At 40.2% G+C, this 9,704-nt stretch overlaps 1 non-coding gene across 1 annotated transcript; it reads right to left on the bottom strand.

The window, feature by feature from the left end:
* Positions 1–7,193: 7,193 nt before the first annotated feature.
* Positions 7,194–7,265, bottom strand: trnae-uuc (transfer RNA glutamic acid (anticodon UUC)). The gene has a single exon. It is a non-coding gene; the product is annotated as a tRNA-Glu (tRNA).
* Between the last annotated feature and the right edge of the window lie 2,439 nt (positions 7,266–9,704).

The raw sequence follows: 9,704 nt of genomic DNA, 5'->3' as shown, positions 1-9,704 counted from the left end.
TCTGCAAGCTGCTTTAACCCTCACAAGGATGTGACTTAAATTACAAACTTTAACATACGTTGTCCTGTAGAACAGTTCCAGCAAGAACACCAAAAAAACCCTTAAGAAACACTTCTTAGTACTACATACATTAGTTGTATTCCACAAAGGTCAGCATGCGACATCGTTTTACTTTCTAACTGTATTCATATTATGCCATCTAGTAGGGCTGGGCGATATATCGAGATTTTATAATATATCGATATATTTTCATACGCGATATAAGATAAGACAATATCGCATATATCGATATAGATGTTGCGTTCCAGTTAGATCCGACAGTTCGACTTTCTCTTCTCCCAGTTTGTCTCTGCACATGTTCACCTGCCCCGCCTCTCTCCCTCACTGAACACAACTCGCCCCTCCTCTCTCCTTCACCAGTAAGTCCTGCAGGCAGCGATAGCATGGAGACGGATAAAGACATGACAGAAGCTATCGAAGAGGAGCTGCTTAGTAAAAAGAATAATAATGGCTCAGTTATTTGGAGATGGTTCGGATTCAGTGTCAGATGAGCAGCAGAATAATGTATTCTGTAGAGAATGCCGAAAACAAGTCCAGACAAAATCTTCGTGCTCCGTGTACCATTCGTTTTTCACTTCAAATCCCAAAGTTGAAAAACAAGAAAACGAGTCGTTATTCGTTTCAAAAACCAATATAAACATACAAGCGCATGCACGGGCTGACATGCACGTTAGTTTATACTGGATGATATCCCGACGTCCGAGACTCATTTATTTATTTATCTTCTATTATAGTATTTCTTGTTCTCGGCCAATAAACATCCAAAAATTTATAAAATTGCATGAACTAACTCTGCAGTAAACAAGGAGCAAACAGCAATTAAACAACAAATAAAGCTGTTAAATAATGATAAAGTGCATTATATTTTGTAATATTTACACAGTAACATGAACGATTAGTTCTGCCTGAATTACAGAACTGAGTTCTATACAGTAAAAGAAAATATTAATGTAAATGTTAATGTTGTGGCGACTGATGTAAAATAATGTATAAAGTCCAAACGTGAGGGGGGTTTAACGAGAACGCTATATTTAATGTCGCACAAGCTCAGTGCAAAACACGCAAGCTCACACAAGCGCAGCCGGAAACGGTCAATTTCTGTTATCTTCCCTACACACTCGCTCCCTGCGCCCTATAGTACACTTAACATTCTTAAAGGGCCAGACAATTTGTAATTCACATTACACGACAGGTGAGACGTTAGAAAACTACAAACTTTTTCTTACAATAGTTATTTTTTTTCTTAAGGAAAAATTGTTCTTGTGTGAAGCTTTCCCAGCATGAATATTAATAAAAGTGCCTGTAAAAAATTTGGAACATGTAGCTTCGTCGCAGAAGTGTCTTTTTGTTATTACCTTATGGGATGAAAAAATATCGAGATATATATCGTATATCGCCATTCAGCTAAAATATATCGAGATATTATTTTTGATCCATATCGCCCAGCCCTACCATCTAGTGATCGATTGAATAGCCTACAACCAGCACAAACAGGGTTTGAGTTAATAACACATAATCCAGTCAGTTAAAAACCCAACAAGAAGGCTGTACCTAATAAACTCATACCAGAGAAAACATTTACATTTTCAGCATACGCTTTTATCCAAAACAACTTACACACTGAGCAATTGAGGGTTAAGGGCCTTGCTCAGGGACCCAACAGCAGCAACTTGGTGGTGGCGGGGCTTGAACCGGCAATCTTCTGTTTACTAGCCCAGTACCTTAACCACTGAGCTATCACTGGCCCTAACCTAAAACACATTATTTGGTCAGTTGGAGTGCTCATATGGGGCTCCCTTTCTATTGATATATGATGTGGTGTCAACGGTACCCAAGCTAGTCAGGATGCGGTCTAAGGTGCTGCGTTCAGGTCACAGTCTCTCATTGAGGCATGGGTTTGAATCTTACTTCTGACAGCTCATGCTTTATACAAATTTAACCAAATCTTTAACCCTCTACCATACATAATAATGTGAAAAGATTTGTTTCAAGTTTGTTTCAAAGTTATTGCATGTTTGTCAATTAAAAAAAATAATAAAGGTGTTTAAACTAAACAATGAATGAAAATAGTGTAAACTGACCTCATTTTTGACGCAGCGTTTCAGTGAGCAATGACGCAACGAGTCTCATATTACGTGTTGCCTTTAAATGATCATAATGTTTCTGCATTGGAGAATGCGGGCATCGATCCCACTACCTCTCGCATGCGAAGCAAGCGCTCTACCATTTGAGCTAATTCCCCATATAAAGAACTCTCCTTTACCCTTTGTAATTTGTAATGTACTAACAGATCATTGATGCTGCATTATAAAGTGGGGGTTCAACGTGTTTAAGCTCACGTACTCACGTTTATCGCAGCCTTTACGACGAACTGAACCAAATCGTAACTGTCTTTGTACCACTGACAGACTGAATTAAGGGTTGATGCTGCATTATGTAAGGGCCAAAATAGTGCAGGATATACCAACTGTTTAGTGCAGTGCAATAACAAAGCAGCTCTGTGAAGCAAGAACTGAAATTATGATGCATGTCATTCAACATAAAACATGTGGGTATTAATATCTAAAACTCAGTGCATTATTACGCTGCACATAAATATAGATTTAAACGGTCCTCTATTTACTACAGTCTGTTTAAAACAACTAGTTGGTGTGGAGAACATGTTACACATACAGTGTGCTATTATTTCAAGCTGATCAAGTACATGCTATTTTACTTAGAAATATCTCACAAGGTACAAATTCTTCATCATTCTAAATAAACCATGTAGTACGGGACATTACCGCTTACCTAAAGCAACTCACCCGAACAGGGACTTGAACCCTGGACCCTCAGGTTAAAAGTCTGATGCTCTACCGACTGAACTATCCAGGATCTGGAACATGCTTTAATCCTCACAAGCATGTGACTTAAATTACAAACTTTAACATATGTTGTCCTGTAGAAATTCAATTAATATAAAAAATTTTTTTTTCTGTTTCGGCTCTCTTGAAGGCGATTATATAAAGTTTTAGGTGAAGTATGTTGCTGCTTACACACACAAAGAAAAACATCTCAGGAGGAGAATTTTGCAGGTAGATTACAAACAGATTCCTTTCTTTCACCTTTTTCCTTTTTTCCTGTATCAGTTGCACGATTGTTTTCCAGTCCTTAAATGTTATGTGCATTTATATGTGGCAAAATAAAATAATCTTTAAAAATCTAATTGAGTTAGCAAATAACCTTGAATTATACTAAAGGGTTCTTCAAGTAGAAACAGTTCTAGCAAGAACACAAAAAACCCTAAAGAAACACTTCTTAAGACTTCTTAGTCTTAGTTTTTTATTATTGCAAATACCATTCATTATTTCAAATGCCATTAATAATTTCTAATCACTGATTTGTGAGATATCAGCAGTAGTAGGTCATGTTTAACTGGTTTAATATTGTTTAAGCGCTGATTATCGGCTGTTTTTCGTATGTTGGGCGGTTTTCCATGCATTTTGGCGGCCTTTGAAATGCGCAATCTGGCAACCCTGGTTGAAGCGTTCATTCATATTTTGGAGCGATGTATGTTTGTATGCTAGAATATAAATAACATCTTTTACAAACTGCTGTATATTTACATTGACATTTTCTCTTCTGTCTAAACCTTGAAATTGGGTTTGTAAAAGTAAGCGATACTGTGGATAATATATTTAATGAGCTGAACTAACTGAGAGAAGCGCTAACGGTGGTGGAAGAGTCTAAAAGGGTTTGGAACATAGTCGTATCATCATAGCAGTACAACACAGTTTTGTCCGTAGTATCCGAAAATATCCAGAAGCTAATATACAAAAAACTTTTATTTTAATAAACTTACCTTGTTGAAAAAAGTATGACCACATTTTCTAAACAAATACAGTATCCGCTGCTGCAGTCTCTACACAAACTTTTCTGCACTGAAATCGCAAGGACACATTTTATGGATATTACGGTAATGCACTGAAAACTCGTCCTACAGTCATGCAAGCACATACAACAGTGTGTGAGTTTACACTAATCAACCATAACATTAAAACCACCTCCTTGTTTCTACACTCACTGTCTATTTTATCAGCTCCACTTACCATATAGAAGCACTTTGTAGTTCTACAATTACTGACTCTAGACTGCTCACTCTGTTCTTCAATGGTCAGGACCCCCACAGGACCACCACAGAGCAGGTATTATTTAGATAGTGGATGATTCTCAGCACTGAGAATCAGGGCAGTGGTTCATTATTCCTGGTTCAATCGATTAAGACTCCCATGAAGTCACCCAAATGTCAAAGCATCCCCACACAATCACACTTCCACCACCTGGTGGTATGATGGATGTTCTTATTGTTTCTTATTATGGAATACATTCATTCATTCACTGCCTGTTTTATCCTGGTAATGATCACCGTGAGTCTTTTTTTTTTTTTAATTCAAAAAGTAAATAAAAAAGATAACAATAATATCATTTCAGTTATATCAATAGCAGCGATCAAACTAAAAAATAAAACTCTGGTGCATTTTAATATTGTAGCATTATAAGTTCATGCGTTTCTGTCAAAACAAAACAAAAAAGGTATGTAAATAAAACTGTTTAAGAGTAAATAGGGCGTTAATGACATTGTAACACTGACAGACTAGCTTAAAGATTAATGCTGCAACGAATTTCACCTTAATTTTATCATTTCAGATTCCGAGTTGCTGCCAAATGATCATAATGTTTCTGCACTGGAGAATGCGGGCATCGATCCCACTACCTCTCGCATGCTAAGCGAGCGCTCTACAATTTGAGTTAATTCCCCTTACGAAGACCCCACCTTTACTAATGTACTAACAGAGCGTTGATGCTGCATTATAAAGTCAGGGTGCAAGTGTTTAAGCTCAGACTCAGCTTTATAGTCATTCTATTATATAATACAATATTAACTGTATTCATATTATTCAATCTTGTGGACGATTGAATAGCCTACAACAAGCACAAACCGGGTTTGAGTTCATAACAAATAATCCAGTCAGTTAAAAAGCCAACAAGAATACACTCATACCAGAGAAAACACACCCTAACACGCTAGTGCCGTTACAGTGCTAAGAATGGTCCACCCAAAATCATTATTTGGTCAGTTGGAGTGCTCATATGGGGCTCCCTTTCTATTGATATATGATTTACAGCCTAGTGACAAAGTGTACAGTGCAGCAGATGGGTTACAGATTAAGGAGTTAGTACAAATCTCAATCCGTGTGGGGTGAGAGTGGTATTAATCATTTTCGGCTAGTCAGGATGGCTGAGCAGTCTAAGGTGCTGTGTTCAGATCGCAGTCTCCCCTGGAGATGTGGGTTCGAATCCCCCTTCTGACAGCACATACTTGATACAAATTTATGTCATAAACCCACTACCATACATGATAATGTGAAAAGATATTACGGTTTGTACAAATCTTAGTCCTAGTTAGTCTTAGTTTTCTATTACAAAAACTATCATTTACCCTTTGTAAATTTTAATGGATTAACAGAGCATTGATGCTGCATTAAGTAGGAGTGCAACGTGTTTAATCTCACGTACTACTTTCTATATTATGTGGTGCTTTTATATCATCACAAACTCAGTTTATTTAAAATGTTCATCCCAGCTTTTAGGACGAACTGAAAAAAATAATAACTGTCTTTTTACCACTGACAGACTGACTTAAGGGTTGATGCTGCATTTAAAGGGGATGTCGTGAGTTTCAGCTGTTCATCTTTTACAAAGCAGTTCACCAGATAAAAAACCAACAAAATGTCACGTACCGCTACTTTAACCAAAAACATTTCAAAACTGAAAAATTACAAGTTATTGCGTTTGTCAATTTAAAAAAATCTTTAAAAAAATTAAAAAATGATTTGAGTGAAAATAGAGCATCATTGTAAGATTGTAAATTTTGATGCTGCGTTTCAGTGAGCATTGACGCAACAAGTTTCATATTACGTGATGCCTTAAATGATCATAATGTTTCTGCACTGGAGAATGCGGGCATCGATACCACTACCTCTCACATGCTAAGCGAGCGCTCTGCCATTTGAGCTAATTCCCCCTACTCTGAACCTCCTTTACCCTTTGCAAATTGTAATGTACTGACAGAGCGGAGTGTTAATGCTGCATAACTGTCTTTGTACCACTGACAGACGGACTTAAGGGTTGATGCTGCTTTATGTAAGGGCCAAAATAGTGCAGTTCAAAAAGTCTCAGTCAGCCGACAGTGCCAACATGCAGCCATATTCAGGGATGAGATCTTTTATGAAGTGCATTCTCTTTGATTTTGTTGGACTTGTAGGAGATACTTCTGTTCTTGTTGCAGTGCTGCTGGAGGGTTTTCTTTTTAATGGTGGTGGTGGGGTGTTAGTGATTATATGTAACTGTAATACCTCATGTGCATTTGCATCTTTGTTCCCATTTTGAAGGTATAAAGCATGAGCTGTCAGAAGGGGAATTCGAACCCACGGCTCCAGGGGAGACTGCGAGCTGAACGACTGCTTGGCCATCCTGACTTGCTTGCACGTTACCAATGCCAATTTTCCTCAACACCCCCACATGGCCTAAGATTTGAACTGCAAGCTGCTTGAGCTACAGCAACAAGGCGCCGAGGAACTAATACACAGAGTTTTGCTCGAGTCCAATCATAAAGGCCAATTCCCATACCGGAAGTCAAAAACCTGGGTAAAAATCAGGAATCCTGACCGCTAGACCATATGGGAAACTGCAAGGCTCAGCACCGGCTGACGCCAGAATCAGCCACTTCATTCCGCTCTGCCAAGTCTTTGTCACCTTGACAAGACCTGCATTGTTGGATCTGGGGTACAGAGAACCATACACAAGGAGTTAGAGAGACAAAAAAAGAGAGAGAATAGAAACCTTCGAAGCACGGCATACGAAAAGACAGTGCCGTGACACAGATTCGAACCGGGGTTGCTGCAGCCACAACACAGAGTATTAACCACTATACGATCATGGCTTCCCAGCAGTCTGCCACTGGTGGCTCATGTCAGCTGCCCCCTGATAGACTGCAGTCATAGTTCCAACAGAAAAAGCTGCTTGAGCTACAGCAACAAGGCGCAGAGGAAGTAATGGGCAAAGTTTTGCTCAAGTCCAATCATAGAAGGCAATTCCCATACTGGGAGTCAAACCCAGGCCACCTGGGTGAAAACCAGGAAACCTGACCACTAGACCATATGGGAAACTGCAAAGCTCAGTATCGGCTGGTGCCAGCATCAGCCACTTCTTTCCGCTCTACCAAGTCTTTGTCACCTTGACAAGACCTGCATTGTTGGATCTGGGGTACAGAGAACCATACACAAGGAGAGAATAGAAACCTTCGAAGCACGGCATACGACAAGACAGTGCCGTGACCCGGATTCGAACCTGGATTGCTGCGGCCACAACGCAGAGTACTAACCACTATATGAGCATGGCTTCCCAATGCTCAGCCGCTGCTTCCCAATGCTCAGCCGCTGCTTCCCAATGCTCAGCCGCTGCTTCCCAATGCTCAGCCGCTGCTCCCCAATGCTCAGCCACTGCTCAGCCACTGCTCCCTGATAGACTATAGTCACAGTTTCAACAGAACAAGCTGCTTGAGCTACAGCAACAAGGCAACGAGGAACTAATAGGCAAACAACGAGCACAACAGGGTTTGAGTTCTTAAAAAATAATAAATAATCTTAATAAATAATCCAGTCAGTTAAAAACCCAACAAGAAGGCTGTACCTAATACACTCATACCAAAGAAAACACACCCTAACATGCAAGTGCCGTTACAGTGCTAACAATGGTCCATCCAAAAAACATTATTTGGTCAGTTGGAGATCTCATATGGGGCTCCCTTTCTATTGATATATGGTTTACAGCCTAGTGACAAAGTGTACAGTGCAGCAAATGGGTTACAGTCAGTACATTTACTGTACATAATAATGTGAAAAGTTCGTACAAATATTAGTCCGTGTGGGGCGAGGGTGGTGTCGATGGTACCCAAGCTAGTCAGGATGCGGTCTAACGAGCTGCGTTCAGGTCACAGTCTCTCATTGAGGCGTGGGTTTGAACTTCTGACTGCTAGTGCTTTATACAAACTTATGTCTTTAACCCTCTAACATACATAATAATGTAAAAAGATTCAGCAGTTCGTACAAATCTGTGGCCATGTGGGGGTGTTGAGGAAAATTGTCTTTCATACTGTGCGTTCAGGTCAGGATGGCCGAGTGGTCTAAGGCGCTGTGTTCAGGTTGCAGTCTTGCCTGGAGGTGTGGGTTAGAATCCCACTTCTGACAGCTAATGATTTATACAAATCTACTTCTTTAGAGGACACAGTCATCAGGGAATACAGTTTTCATCAAAGGGTGAACATGGTCTGCAACAATGCTGAGGTAGGTGCTACGTGTCAAAGTAACATCCATATGGATGCCAGGACCCAGGCTTTTGATCACTGAAAATGTGAGAAACTGAATCATGTATTCATCCTGATCTTGCACTGTTTATTGTTGCAGCTCTGCTGGAGGGTTATTTTGTTGGTGTTTGTGGTGGTGGTGGTGGGGTCTTTGTTCCCATTTTGGTTTATTAAGTATATGATGTACTTTACATCCATTTAAATATGTAATTAAATATTTAAATATCCATTTAAGTATGTTTATTCAGCGTCCATTTACATTGTTACAGCAGTATTTTACGACAAAAATGGAAATGTTCACATTATTTAAATGAAAGAAGAGTCTTTGTTGAGCCTTCTTAATCAGGTGTGAGGTGTTAACGGTCCACGTCAGCTGGTCAGACACGTAGACTCTGAGGAATTTCAGGCTTTTCACCATCTCCACCTTGTTTCCATGGATGTGCAGGGGGAGATGGTTTATCTCCTTTGTTCTTCGAAAGTCAATGACGATCTCCTTTGTCTTAGAGGTGTTAAGAGCCAGGTTGTTTAATGTACACCAATCAGACAAGTGAGCTACCTCCTGCCAGTAGACAATTTCATGATTGTTGGAGATCAGTCCAACTATAGTTGTGTCATCTGAAATTTTAATTATTCTGTTGGAATTGTGAATGGTGGTACAGTCCTGTGTAAAAAGTGTGAAAAGCATAGGGCTTATCACACAACCCTGCGGCGTTCCTGTGTTTAGGATGCTGAAGTTCACAAATAAAATCCTCACATCGCTGTCAAGTTCCTCCAAATGTGTCAGCGCGGTGTTGAGTGCTGTTGTTATGGCGTCCTCTGTTGAGCGATTTGGTCGGTAGGCAAACTGATACATGTCCAGGCCACATGGGATGACTGTTCTGATGTGTGAAAGCACCAGCTTCTTGAAGCATTTCATGACTATGGGTGTTGTGTTAGAGCCACTGGACGATAGTCATTCAGGCATGATGAAGCTGATTTCTTGGGTACTGGAACGATGGTGGAGGATTTGAGACACGTTGGGACAGCAGCTTGTTGGAGTGAGAGGTTGAATATGCTGGTAAACACCTCTGTAAGCTGGTCGGCACATGCTTTCAGCACCCGGCCGGGAACTCCATCTGGATCTGCTGCTTTGCTTGCATTGACTTTCCTCAGGGTGGTTCTCACCTGGTGGTGGTTTAGAACCAGTGTTGGTCCTCCAGTAGTTGGGTTGGTGAGTGGCGGGATGGGCGGAGCCACATTC

The sequence above is a fragment of the Trichomycterus rosablanca genome, chromosome 10 (assembly GCF_030014385.1).
Source record: "Trichomycterus rosablanca isolate fTriRos1 chromosome 10, fTriRos1.hap1, whole genome shotgun sequence".
Classification (NCBI taxonomy): Eukaryota; Metazoa; Chordata; class Actinopteri; order Siluriformes; family Trichomycteridae; genus Trichomycterus; species Trichomycterus rosablanca.
Note: the sequence above shows the minus strand (reverse complement) of the source record. Positions and strands in the feature narration are given on the sequence as shown.